The sequence below is a fragment of the Dipodomys ordii genome, unplaced genomic scaffold (genome assembly GCF_000151885.1).
Source record: "Dipodomys ordii isolate 6190 unplaced genomic scaffold, Dord_2.0 Scaffold4, whole genome shotgun sequence".
Taxonomy (NCBI): domain Eukaryota; kingdom Metazoa; phylum Chordata; class Mammalia; order Rodentia; family Heteromyidae; genus Dipodomys; species Dipodomys ordii.
Window position 1 is genome coordinate 26,467,886 of NW_012267220.1, and position 14,861 is coordinate 26,482,746.

Here is a 14,861-nt window from a genome sequence, read left to right on the forward strand (position 1 = left end):
GTGTCAGAGCTGTTGATTTGAGAAATCCTTTTACAATCCTACATTAATCTATTTGGCTCTTAGACATTTCTTGCAGATCAAAGGAATTTTCTGGCCACTCCCAGAGGTCTGGATGACTTTTATCTGTCCTAATGAAGGTAATTAAGATTCTGCAGCTTACCTAAGTCTAGTCCTAGCCCACAGTAAATTAGTGTCCAACAGAACCTTGGGACGAGGTCCAGTGAGTAGCATTCATTTCTTCATCTCTTACCTAATGCTCTAGTAGGCGCTAGTTATTATAGTGTGAAAGCTAACAATTTAGCACAGCCTATAGGGGTCAATATTTAAGGGAGTAAACTTGGATCCTTTATTTTTATTTATCTTTTTCTGTACTGTGCTTGAACTCAGGGCCACTTTCTCTTCCTTGTGTTTTTGGCTCAAGGCTGATGATCCATCTTACTTCCACTTTGAGCTTTTGTTGTTTTTGCTGGTTATTTCAAGAGTCTCATGGATTATTCTGCTCAGGCTGCCTTCGAACCACTATCTTAAGACCTTACCCTCCTGAGTAGTTAAAATTACAGGCAAGATCCACCAGTACCTTTCTTTTTTTACTCTGGTGATTTTTCTGGCTTTTGGTCTATTATTTCAAATAGATCTGTAATAATTTGTGGATATATATCAAAGAAGCAAATGGATGTCCAATCAATAAACCAAATCACTGGTATATTCGTTGAATCATTGATTTCTACTGACAGTTTCATATCATATGACTTCATATAAAGTTATTAATTTAAGTATGTCCTGACCTTTTTCTCAGAAATGTCTTATAGATCTTCACTGCTTGAAATCCTTAACAATAAAACATTAAAAGGCAAGGACAAAGTATTTGGCATAGTTCTGATGTCCATCTCTGTATTCATAGACATTTATTGAATAAATATGCTTTGAGCATTTACTATGAGCCTAACATTGTACTTAGTGCTACAGATAGAATGGACTTCACTCTTGTTGTAGGTGTTCACATGTTGTAATCTGCCAGCTCAGCCAGTCTCCTTTCTCAGCTCATCTTCCCAAAGTAGTTTCTGGAAGTAAAAAAACAGAATCATTTTAGCACTTAATCTGAGTTCTAGTCTTTTTTCCCCCTGACTGTACAATGAGACTTGGGGAAAAGAAGAAACAATAAAAGCCTACCCTACTAGAGAAAAATGACTCTCCATTGTAGGACATGGGTTGGCAGTTCTAATATAAATGATTCCATAAAGTTAAGTTGTACAATTAGTGGGCAGGAACAAGGAGCTTGTGAGCATAGGGGAGATTTCCAGATTTTCATTGCACTGAGTGATCAAGAGCTCTAAGGAGCAATTAAGTATCTTTCTCTACAAATGTTTAAATTAAAAAGATACCATATAGATTAATAATATGCAGGTGACTGAAAATAAACTCTCCTTTAAAAATGACATTTTTCTCCTTGAATGAAGGATTCCTAGAATTATTATAAGAAGTTATAATGAGCTTAACTCATGAAGTTTCTAGCACTATTTAAAAGAAAGGAAAGGGGAAAAATATTGAAGCCATTGTGTTTACAATGGCTACCACTTGAACATGGCTCATCTGTATTTCTGGGTTCTGTTTTGGTCCATTTCTAGCTATTATTTCGTCTACTAATATTCCCAGCTCCTTCCATGTCCTAGGATCTGTGCATCGACCGGATGCCATGCTAAGTCAAGGTTTGTATTTTCTTTAAGCTTGTTGACACAGTGTCTCCATAAGTCTGGTTTGGCCTCAGACTTGTTGTCCTTCTGTCTTAGCCTCCTGAATGATAGGATTACAAGTGTGTGCCACCTGAAGGCTGACAAGGTCTCTATGTTGTAAGGTCTTGTCTAGCTCCATTTATCAGCATTGTGATGTATGTCCCAGGAGAACTGCTAGATGTTATCAGCATCTCTGGGTTGCAATGGATGATAGAAATACTTCTAGGTCAAAGAGACAAAACATCAGGAACTTATAGGGTTAGAATAAATAAGGGATTATTTGGGTTCTTTCTCACTCATCTTCCTGAGTGCTCCTCCATGTGATGGGAGTGCTGGTCACATGACTTAACCAAGGTGTCATTTACTGGGCCTTCTTCCCTTGCCTGTGGCCAAACCTAGAAAGACAAGTCCCGCTGGTGGCTCACGCCTGTAATCCTAGCTACTCAGGAGGCTGAGATCTGAGGATCGTGGTTCAAAGCCAGCCCGGGCAGGAGAGACCGTGAGACTCCTATCTCCAATAAACCACCAGAAAACCGGAAGTGGCGCTGTAGCTCAAGTGGTAGAGTGCTCGCCTTGAGCTGAAGAGCTGAGGGACAGCGCCCAGGCCCAGAGTTCAAGCCCCACGACCGACAAAAAAAAAAAAAAGAAAGACAAGTCCCTAGGGATGGATCAACATAGATTTTTCTTTCTGTGTACATCAGGGGCATGTTTGCACATCAAGCTAGCCCACTGTGTGGATGGTACACAACTACAATATCCAAGGATTTCTGTGTGCTGCTATGGTAATGTTATAGCATAAGACTTTGGTGAAAGAGCTATTGATCTGATCTAGAGACTCAAGGTAAATGGGGTTGTAAATGTAAGAAGTCTACATAGTGCTTGTGACTAAACTTTGTACTCAAGCAGTCCGAAGTAGTACTTTGTGCTCAAAGTACTCAAAGCAGTGCTTCAAGAAGTTCAGATACTTAAAACTTGACCAATTCCATATGAAAATGACACAGATTCTGTGTTTATTCTGCTCAGCAGGGAACCAATCGGGAGTTAAGAATGAGAGTGAAGAATCAATGCTTTCTGCCTATCTGGAAACCTCCAAGACTGTCCAAATTTGTTCTCTTTATGTCTGTTGGGTACCCATGATGCAATGGTTGTGCATGAGCGTGTATTGGTGTGCCTTGTTTTCTGGCTTGGTCATGGGTAGGAGATGGAAATCACATTTCGGTGGATTTTGTATAGTATCTAAACAGTATTTTACATGAAGTATAACTTATTGCACTTTCCCTTCCCTTCTCCCAAAGTGAAACACTATATCACTGTACAGAGTTAGGAGAAGGGCTTTCACCGGGCAGAATACAGGGTTATGTGGGCATGAATGTAGGTTATATCATTGTTTTAAGTAGGTAAGAGACGCCTCCAATTATTCTTTTGTTTTCTTTTCTGGTTAATTTTCTCATGTTCCCATTCTTTTTCATTTTTGGAGCTGTAAAATGGGTAAAGATTCTTCTGCCAATTGAGCCTAGGAGGGAGAAAGAAAAAAAAAAACCTTCCTACTTGAAGTATTGATTAGAAGAGTGTGATTTTCCCTAAAATATGGTACATCAGATCCTCTGGTTGGTTAACTGAGAGAATAGATACAAGGAGAACTACTTTGCTCTTTTGCTGTGTTGCAGACATTGTCATTTTGTTTGTCTCATTCCTAATTTCTCACTATCCACACTCACACTTTCTAGTCTTCCTCCTGCCTGTCTTATCAGGTACCAATGAATTCCACCACAGTTCAGGATTCAGCTGGGAATTCTCACAAAAGCAAGAAGCAAGCTCTTAAGTAATTATACTTTTCTGCTACAAAGGGTTGAGCTCCTTTGCAGAGTGAGTAGCCAAAGGGCTAAGTGGATGGAGAAAAGTTGGGCTACCATGCATAGAGTGAGAGAAAAGTGGAAAGTATGACAGGGAAAAGATATGATTGATGAGGAGGGGTGGTTGAGAAGATGATGGGGGAGTTCTTCAGGACCAGGTGGAGGAATTGTTCTACTAGTTTATTTCAAAAGTTTTTCTTTAACCGTCTTTATATCTGGTTCTATAACTTCCTTTTAACCTCCTAAAAGGCAGTTAGTGCATCCCATTACTTAATTCTACTTAATGTTATATGAGAATAAAAGGGTAAGTGTTTTTCTAGATCTGTTGTGGCTGGTGGTAGAGACCCCAAAGGAGGATGGACTTGTGTAGGAGAGAGATGGTGATTGGTGTGCAAAGTGGGATGTGGCTATCACTAACTTCTGTTGTAGAAGAAAAATGATCAAACCACAATGAATGGGCAGAACCCAATACAATTCTGAGTCAATCATGGTCACAGACTCTGTGTTGGGTACGGAGGTAAGAAAAGTGACATAGAAAACATGGTCAGTAACTTAGTGGGCTTACAGTCCAATTGTGTACTTGGGAAGAAAACTATACCCCAGGAATATTATTGGCAAATGACAAATGAACAAGACATGGACAAACACTGTAAACGTTTAGAGAGCTACTTTCACTCGGAAAGGTCAGAAGAATCTTTGTAGACGAGTGACATACTCTGAAAGAGTGGATGATAGGTAAGAGTATGAATAGATTTGAGTGGTGGCCACTGAGTTGTACTTTACATATCATAATAGAACTGATTTTTAATGATGATTGTGAAAGAAGGCTCCATTATTCAGTTTTATAATAAGGAAACACAGGCTAAGAAAGTATAAATATGTGACTGAAAAATTTCCTTAACTACTAGTAGTAAAAGTTACACAGCTGGATTTAAACTAGGTTCATACTAAGTGTTAGTGGATTACACCTGTGATCCTAGCAACTCAGGAGATTGAGATCTGGAAGATTGAGGTTTTACCTTAGAAATGTTCCTGAGACTCCATCCCTAAAATAAGCAGCAAAAGGCTGTGCTGAAGAGTGGGTCAGCAAAAGCTGGCATTATATTAAATGTGCATTGTATAACAAATGAACCCTGTAAGTGGAAGGTAGGGACAGGAGGAAGAAATTGGAGTAAATGGAGGAAGAGGTGGTCTTGACAAAGAAGCATTGTACTCATTACCTAACTTACGTATTGTAACCCCTTTGTATAGCTACTTAACAACTATAACAACAACAACATCGAAAAGATGTGCTAAAGGCATGGCTCAAGTAGTAGTGCCAGACAAACAAGCAAGCTGAGCCAGTGTGAGATCAAACCCCATCACCAGAAAATATACCACCATCACCACCACCAACAAATCCTAGGTTCTCTGCCTCGAACCTATCCTCTCCAGCATCAGCTTGGCTTAGAGCATTTTGTGTGAAACGATAGTCTGGGAGCAAGAGAGCAAACATTTTGTACCTGGATGGAAACCAGCCCATTTGGATGAGGGTGTCGGCCATTTGGAACAATGATGAGGGGTGACTTTGGGAAAGTGTTGAACAAGAGCAGAGTCTGAGAAAGCCTTTGGGTGAATTCCTGGTTCCATGTGAAGTTAGCCCATCTATGTTTTAGGTATCTCTCAGAGGGAAGAGCTATGCAAGGGATGATTTTTATAGACAGAGCAGAAAGGGTTATTTAATGTGTAGCTTTAAAAAAAACTTGATTACTTTGAGCCCAGACTTGCATCTGAAAAGTAATCATTAATAAAATCAATCTTCATTCAGTTTTCCTTGTATCAGCCACTACAGCAAGGATTTCTCTGTGATTTTTTTTTAAACTTCTGGTTTTGTTTTGTTGCATTGCATTCAACCTGAATGCATTCATGAGGTGGTGTGATATGACCTAGGGCCCCATCTGTTTAATTCTGCTAATTTGCTCCATTTTCAAATGAATTTCCTGTGCTGCAGGAGCAGCAGCAGAGCATGAAAACTGCTGAAAGAAATTTCAGTTCCACCTCTAGTGTCACCTCTGGGGCCTCTGGATAATTTCCTTATCATCTTTTTGCCATTTGGGAATGCAGTCACATTGTTTGCAATTAAAATATAGTTTATAAATGTGTCTCTGACTGTGCTTGTGTGAAAGGAGAATCTCTTCTTTTTGAAAATAAAACACCATTGATTGAACCAAGAATCTTTCCAGATGGTTTGAATTGTTGCCTTATTGTAGACTTCAGCACAAACCCCACCCAGTGGCAGCAAGCAGGTTGAGCTGCTAGAAAAATGATGGTAAAGCCCTGTGGATGTAAGCAGTTGGGATGGAGTAGAGATGGGCATGCAGGAACTTTACCTGCTTTACCTTTCTCAGGTTCTGAACTCTGCAGAAAATCAAGACAAAACGACAACAACCATAACCAAAATCAAAGCAACCGTTTCTTCTCCGTATAGTATTTCCGAGGAAAGCTCCACTCTGTTCTACGGCTTTCTTCCGTATTTCCTGTCATGACATTGATTAAGGTGTGGAGATGGTCAACATTTTGTAGATTGGAACTTCTCTGGGAAACAGGCAATGGGGAAAAAATTAATTACTCTGGTAATATGGTAATCTTTGAATTGCTGGGCAATTATTCTGAAGGAAAAAAAAGAATAAAAAAAGAAAGCAGTTTCCTTCTCTGGCTGGACCAACTCACTGAGGTTTTTCTTATACCTTTACTTTGGGGGGGCTATTTAGCAGCTTATCCCAATATGAACCCAGGTTGGGGAACCATTAGACCATTGTGGAAATCTGTTTTAGGAGTTGATCTCCTTTACATTTTGACAGGTGATATTCTTATCTTCCACCAAAAACTCACAATATCTCATTAATGAGTCTATATATCTGTCTGTCTTTCTGTCTCTCTATCTGTCATCTATCTGGCTACCCATAATTTAACAATTTAACAAATGCTAATTTAACATTTTTTCTAGTCATTATGACACAAGAAAAGACCTTGTTTCTAGATTTGGGGATTTTTCCCAATGTAGAGAAGAACACAGGGAAGTAAATTCCAGAGGGTGGGGCATCTGACCCACACTTGGGTGGGTTCTTTCATCAAGTCATTACTTTAATTCAGTGAAGTGCTAATGCATTCTGGGGCATCATAGACACGTGGTTAGTGGTTATTGCCTAGTTAGAAGAGATGGACAAGTGAGAGGCATGCTTAGGTGTGGTGTGATAATCGCTGTGCTTATGCCAAGAAATCAGCAGGGGTGTAGCATTTGTAAACGTACATGGTAAAGAAGAAGTACTGGCCTGTGTTAGCATGGCTGGAGAGTCACTGGAAACAGAGTGATGGTGAGATTCCACTCCAGAAAAGAGTGGACTACAAGGGCACTGCCTGTCATTTCAGGAAACTCTGACTCCCTTTGACATTGAGAATGGGACCTTGAACTCTGCACTGAGGGTTCTGTTTGCTACAAGCTCACAGGCTTGTAGGGAAGATGAACTGAAAGTAACCTAAACGTAAGCCCTGAATGGATATTGCAAATTTCACAATTTTGAGCTTTTAGCTATTCTCCTATTTGGGATAGTCTGGCGAAGATATATGGATCCTGTGTCTGTTTCTGAGAAACAATGTACATCAAATTCATATCTGATTCTTCTATTAGGCGAATGACCATGTTCCAAGGGCATGAATGGAGGCTATGAGATTTCGAGAAGATGGGCATTTAAAACATCTGTCTGCACAAAAAACAAGAAATCACAAAGCTGGCAGGTTTTATACTTTTCAGAATTGAAAGGAATGCAGTAGAATAGGATAATGGGTTGTGGACCCATTGGTTTGGATAGATCCCAGATTGGCAGTAACCGAAATTTATTTCAATTTTATGTTTGCTCAGCGGCTGAGATGTAGTGGGTTAATAGATAGAGTTTTGCTTTTCATGGAGAAATACCCTCGTCACAGAAATCCCGAACGCTATCTGGCTTTCCTTATATCTCCCTGGACATTTTTCCAGGATGGATGGTTTGAGGGAGAGGCCCCTCTCTGTCTTACATGTTGGTGTTATTGTGTCATAATAGACACTGTACCCAGACTACTGTTTAGAAGTGTGAATCTCATTTCAGTGAATTGTGAAACTTGGGGGGATCAGAAGATACTGTGGGACCAGTCAAAACCTGCTGATTAGAAAATTGTCAGCTGGAGCTGCTTTATTGGTAGAAAGAGAGAGAGGCAAAGTTTCAGGACTGGCTTTCTAGCAGGTAACCCAGAAGTCCTGTTTAACTTGCCTCAAGCTCTGCCTGTAAAGGCAGGTATATACTGTCAGCTAGCCTTGTGCTTGGTAGGCTCCACCATTTGAGTGGCTCTTCCAGTCTCCTTTGTCCTCTTTGTTTCAAGGTAGAATGGCCTGGGCTATGTACTTCCCCATGTAGCTGGAGATACATAGCATGCACAATTGCACCTTTGTACTTCCACTATAGCTGGGATAGGAGGCACATCCAACCCTACTCAGCCATTGATCAAAATGAGTTCTTTTACTGGGCTGGCCTTGAACTATGATCCTCTGATCTCAACCTCACAAGGATCTAGGATTATATGTATGAGCTGTCACATTCAGCTTGTAGCCTGCTTTTTCTTATATGTCTACAAGTTGTGAATTTTCGGAACTTAACTCAAAGCAAACCATTCAGTACTGAGCCCTTGCTAACTATGTCATCAGTCTGGTCAAGTTCTGTTCCCCTGTTTCTTTCATAGGCCCTTTGAGTTCACTCCTCGTCTACTCCCTAGGTTCCGGGACCTCAGACATTCTTTTTATTATTTTTTCACACTGTCCAACAAGACTTTGTCCTTTCCATCAAAGATCGTTAATGAGTCTTGCTTTTAGGTCATTTAAAAATAGGCATTCATTTTCATTCCATTACCTCCAGATTTGACATCAGGAAGATATCAAAAAATAATAAGCAGGAAATGGATTATTGGCAGAAATGTTCTACTAAACAAGCTTAGAATTGACCTTCCCTCCCTCCCTCCCTCCCATCGCTCCCTCCCTCCCTCCCTTCCTTCCTTCCTTCCTTCCTTCCTTCCTTCCTTCCTTCCTTCCTTCCTTCTTTCCTTCCTTCCTTCTTTCCTTCCTTCCTTCCTTCCTTCCAGGGAAAGAGAACCTAAGTGTGAGATTCATAGGTAAGCTATGAAGCTTGACCCAAGCTATGTTTTGTTAATACCTTTCTGATACTGATACTGATGGGTGGTAAGGAATTGGTGGTATAGAGAAGTGACACCCCACTCAGGGATATTAGGGTCTTACACTTCTTTTTGTTTTATCTTGAGTTTTTAAAGATATTTTCTACTGCTTCACTTTCTTTAAACATAATGTATGGTTTTATGAGGGTAGAGTGTTTGGAAGCTCCTTAGCTTATTCTTTTTTTTTTTTTTGTCGGTCATGGGGCCTGAACTCTGGGCCTGGATGATGTCCCTCAGCTCTTCAGCTCAAGGTTAGCACTCTATCACTTGATCCACAGTGCCACTTCCGGCTTTTTCTGCTTATGTAGTGCTGAGGAATTGAACCCAGGACCTCATGCATGCGATTCAAGTACTCTACCACTAAGCCACCTTCCTAGCCCATCCTTAGCTTATTCTGCAGTGAGGAAAGATGACAGATTATTAGGGAAAAAAGAGCTAAACCTCTTGCTATGTACTCATTTGTCTTTACAGTACCTGTTTGCACATACAAGGTATACTGTCCAAACATTCAGGTGGGGGAAGTAGACTTCTATGATATTCAGTGAAAATAAATGATGACTTAATGCTCAGTAATTTATAAGAATGCTTAGTTCTTTTGTGTCAAATAACTTAGCTGATTTCTTGAGGAAGGTAGGTTTGTAGGGTAAAAAATGAAGTAATTAAACTGAACATACTGACAAGAAGAAATAATTTAACTGTTATGATGACTCATTTAGTTGGCATCCTCAGGTAATGAGGTGCTTTGGATTAATTTTCCAGAAAGAAGAAATATATCCCTTTAAGTGATTGAGCATCTTTATCTTCATCAATCATTGAAGAAAACATTTCCAAGGTATATTTTACATTTCCCTCTGTCAGTATGGATGCGTGACAGTTTGTAGGACTTGAGCCATAAGGTGTTTTTGTTTTTGTTGTTGTTGTTCTTTTAGTATTTAAAGAAATACTGGGACAGCTTGGAAATGAGTGTAGCCATATCAGTCTGCACTGTATGAGGTTGAGTTAGATGGTCTAATATTCTATAAGCATAGGAAACACGTTTTAAATGTTTGTGTATGCAAGAACCCCCCCCCCAGGTGTTTGTCAAACAGGTTACGGTGGCAGCATTCTTGCACATTCTGACTTAGTGGGTTTGGAATTTCTATCATTAGTGAGCAACCATGCCACTCTTTTGACCTCAGAGAAAGACAAGTGTGGAAAGATCCACACTTGTCCAATGGATGCCTTATTGGCCACTGCGTTTTAGAACAAACTGTATTTGCCTATCCTCAGCAAATTTTGGGGGGTGATCAGATTCCAATGATAGTCTACTTCCAGTCTCTCTGGTCTTCTGAGCCAGTGCTGCCTGCCACTGCTGTAGTAGCAGTGGCAGAAGACAACACACACATGTTAGTTGCCATCTCTGTTGTGGAGATTGTGCTTTCCTGAGGGCTGGTGGTCATCATATTTCTGTCCAGTTCTATTGATCCAATCAAACTTTGCCTAAATCCTAAATGACTTTCATTCTTTTTTAAGTTCTAGGTGATTTTTGCAGCGAGTTGACCTGAAAACCATGATACAGTACTAGCTCGTTCATGGAATTCCCCATTTCCAACTTGAAACTCTTGTTCTCTTGAGTCTAGAAAACATCTCTTTATAAGTGTGCCATTATACATGGTGCACTTCAATGCAATGCACCTCTAGTACTAGTTTGTAGAAAATGCATTGCTCCCCAAAGTGCTAGTAGCATCTTGTATTAGAAAAAGTAAGCTATAGATGACCAAATGCTTTTATACATTTGATTGCATTTGATCTTCACGGCTCTTTGAAGAATTATTCCTCTTTTATGGAGACCAAAAATGGCTTGTCAGAAGTCATTTATTTCCAAATATAAGACTTCTGATACAAAAATCTGTGTTTTTCTATAGGCCCATATGTCCTTTCTTACAGTAGAAATTGAATTTTTACGTTTTTAAGAAAATGAGGTGTGTCACATTACATTATCCCTATGGCTGATACATAATTAATCATTTACATTTTGAATGGGATCCAATAATAATAATAATATATTCCCTTTCTTGGGTTATTTTCCTTCATTTCTGGTTGTAATGTGAAGTATTTTGTTGTCTGCAAAAGGGACTTCGGACATTGGATTATAGGTGGCTAAAATATGTGGTAGATACTCAAGAGGTTTGGAAGAAACTGAGCCTGGGGTGTCTTTTGCCTCTAAATAGATACTGTGTTCCAGGCCGGGTTGAATAGCTTCAAGCTGCCTGATATCTTTGCTTCTCTTGAAGGAAAAGACTCCCGTGATCTTAGCTTGATCCCAATTCTACATTCATACAGTTTGCCTTTCATCCGTGCCAACTTTCTTCACCAAAATTTCTTTACCTCAGGGACCCGGGGGCCAGTCTTACTGTAACCTTCCTTCTAGATTTCATCATCTGTGGCTTAGATGACTTAGGTAGGATAAGTGGGTCTCAGAATCCAAACATTTAGCTGCAGCATCAACTCGTTAAGAATGAAAATTGACGCCCTGCCTTGATCCCTCCCAGAAATGCTGGGGGCAGGGCTATTACATCATTCCTGTTTGATATGTAGGTTTTGATGCATGTTCATATTTAAGAACACGAGTTAAAAGCAAGGATTGTGAGGTCAGCAACCAGGATTTAAAATTTAGCTCTTCCATGTAGTAGCTACCCCCTGTACTTCCTGTTTTATTTGCCTATATTATTTTTGGGGAGCTATACTTTCTCTCTAAACTTTTCCTTTCCTGGCAACTTGTAAAATGAAATGGTAATTCCTTCTATAGAGAGTTGGAAAGACTAAGGATGGTTATACATATAAAGTACCTCAGAAGTCATGCTCCCCAAGTGTGTGTGCGTGTGCACACGTGCATGTGCATGCACATGTGCATGTTCACATCTGTTTGTATGTGTGTGAGATGCTCTGTGCCTAGTGCCAGGTAACCTTCCATTGGCTTATCCCTGCCCACTTGGCATTTCCATACTCATTTCTAAAACTGAACATTTGCTGTGTGCTCCATTTTCAACAACAAATAGAAATGAGACTGGTATCACAGTGAAATCCCTAGATGAGCTATGTTGAAAATTTTGCTTAAGTCTTCCATTTGTTTTCTGCCACCAAGCCAGTTTTCTATGTGGGCCAGAGGATCTCTTTTGATAGGAATTTAATATTTAAAGCTTTTGTTTAAGAATGTAGCCTGAATGCATATTGTATTCCTAAATAAATATTATTTCCTATCTGCTATGGTGTGAATATATGTCCTCCAGGAGTGCATGTTGCTTTTCTGCTCAGTTGGTATCCTCATCCCATGACTGATATAAGTCTTTATACTTCTCAACCTTTAGAATGGAGGCAAATAATTTTTTTCCTTTATAAATTGCTTTACATATCAGATATGGTATGGTTATACAAAACAGAGAAAAACAGCTTCACTTTATTTGTCTTTAGGTGGAGAATGTGCCCATTTAGTATAGGGCTTGTGTATGTCAGTATAGGTAGCAGTAGGTTCTATGTTATATCTATGGTGTTTCCTATGACATGCTTGCTTCAAGGTCAGAGCCTATTGATTAGAAATTCAATTATACTTGTACTTCTAAACAGTCCATGATGAATTTTAGGCAATTGGAACTTTTTAACGTGCTCTTTGGAGTCAGTCCTTGGGCTATTGGTATGACTATGTAACTTTGTTCACCAATTTCTGATTGTTCTCAAGATCACATAGAGCTCCAGATTATGGACTGGTCTAGTCTGGTGACTTTTTTACTTTCATTTGTCAGTTAGATCTAACACGTTTGCTTTGCAACTCTTTCAGATTCAGTGTATTTAGATTGTTTAGTTCACATTATAAGTTGTGCTCAAATATCCTTTTCATAAATATATGATGGCCTTTAAATTCATTATCTTTTCTAGCTTTTCTTTGTCCATGCACTCATTTGTTTAAGGAATTTCTGGTGGATTTTCTGTGAATGATACATAGAGAGAGAGAAAAAAAAAACCTTAATTACACTTTGGCCAAAACCCTAACAACTAGAAACCAGAAAAGTCTTTTAAGTTGTTATATGTTTATGTATATATTTAACAACCTTTAAATGCTTTAATCTTTAAGTGTTTTCATCTGACCCTATTATCTATCCAGGCCACATTTCTCCAGTGCTGCTTTGTTTTTTTGTGTAAAAATAAAGGGTTCCATGGTCAAGTTGGCGTAGGAAAGGCCATATCCTTGAACATATTTATTTGATGTTCTTCTTCACCTTAACCCCTTGAAACAGTTTTATGATTCATCATTCACTGTAAAACTTGAAAAGTCTGTGTGAAAAACTGCACAAATAAGCCAGATTAACTTGGTTTGACCTATTTCTCCCCCACACGCACACTTACAAATATCTAATGTACCATAAAACAATCTTTGTGAGAACAGAATTTAAGCATTTCCTGGATCTTATTTGGTTTATTTTTACATATGTTAGATGTATAGCTTGGACCTATTTGTTTATATTTTTCTTTTTTCCATTTATGACTTTTTCCTATTTATTTTCTGTTATGTCTGTGGCACCTATGATAAATATCTCTGATGACATTTACTTTGAAGAACCAAGAAAGATGATTGCTTATTACATATTTTTCTATATTCTCATTATAGTGAAATAGTTGTCCTAAACTTTTGTCAAGAAAGCTGGATAGGGAGTTCTCATGTTTGTGCTTTTAACTGTGCTTGCTATTCATTCAGTACTTCTTGGGAGATTTTTTTTTTGCTTTATTGATAGGAAATAAATAAATTTAGATTAACATTGGTATTTTATAGTTAACCCACTAGAAATTAGTTTTTCCTGTTTAAGAATTTGGTTTCAAACTTTATATTGCCTTCTAGTCCTGTTTATTTTTGCTCCTGTTCTTCTGCTTTGAAGCTTCTTGTCCCAGATATCCCCTATTCGTGCCTCCCCCAGGTCATTTCAAAGATGTCATCTCCTTAGCCAGGGTTAACAGGGCTGCTTCATTTAATTATTGTTAGATGTATTTTGTCAGTTGTGGGCCCTCAACTCTGGGCCCGGGCACTGTCCCTCAGCTCTTCAGCTCAAGGCTAGTACTCTACCACTTGAGCCACAGTGCCACTTCCGGCCTTTTCTGTTTATGTGGTGCTAAGGAACTGAACCCAGGACCTCATGCATGCAAGGCAAGCACTCTACCACTGAGCCACTTTCCCAGCCCCTGTTAGATGTATTTTTAAACGTCTACACACTCTTCTGCATTACTACTTGCTCCCTTCCTCTATCTCATTTGTGTTTTTGTGTTTAGCAATGTATAATACACTAAGAATTTTATTTTTATTTCTTTTGCTTGCTCTTCCTTAATAGAAAGCAAACTCCATGAGGGCAAGGGTTTTTTTTTTTTTTCTGTTTGGCTCTGGCCCATGCTGTAGAACAGTATGACATATTTTAAGTGCTCCATCAATTTTTGATTGAGTGAATACACATAAGCATCTCAGTAGATGTAGAAAATGCATTCCATGAAATTCAAATACACTTATAATGTAAAATCAGCAAACTGTGATTAAAAGGTAGAACCATTGAGAATTACGATATTTAATGATGAGGCATTCACCCATTACTTTTTAAAATCAAAGTCAGGATAAAAGTATCCTACTCAGGAGAATGAGGTCTGAGCATTGCAATTTAAAGCCAGCCTGAGCAGAAAAATCTATGAGACTCTCATCTCCAGGTAACCACCAAAAAGTTGGAAGTGGAACTGTGGCTGAAGTGGTTGAGCACCAGCCTTGAGTGATAAAGATAAGAAACAGTGCCCAGTCTATGAGTTGAAACCCCAGTACAACACACACACACACACACACACACACACACACACACCTTAACAAGATAATAATTCTATAAATTATTGCAGATAAATTTCTAGCTAGAACAACAAGGAAGAAAGGAAGTAGGAGTTCTTAGCATTGTTGAAAATCAGTACTACTACTCATCAGATAGGGTATTTTGTATGTAGAAGATCATACAAAAATTATCTGCAGGGGCTGGGAAGGTGG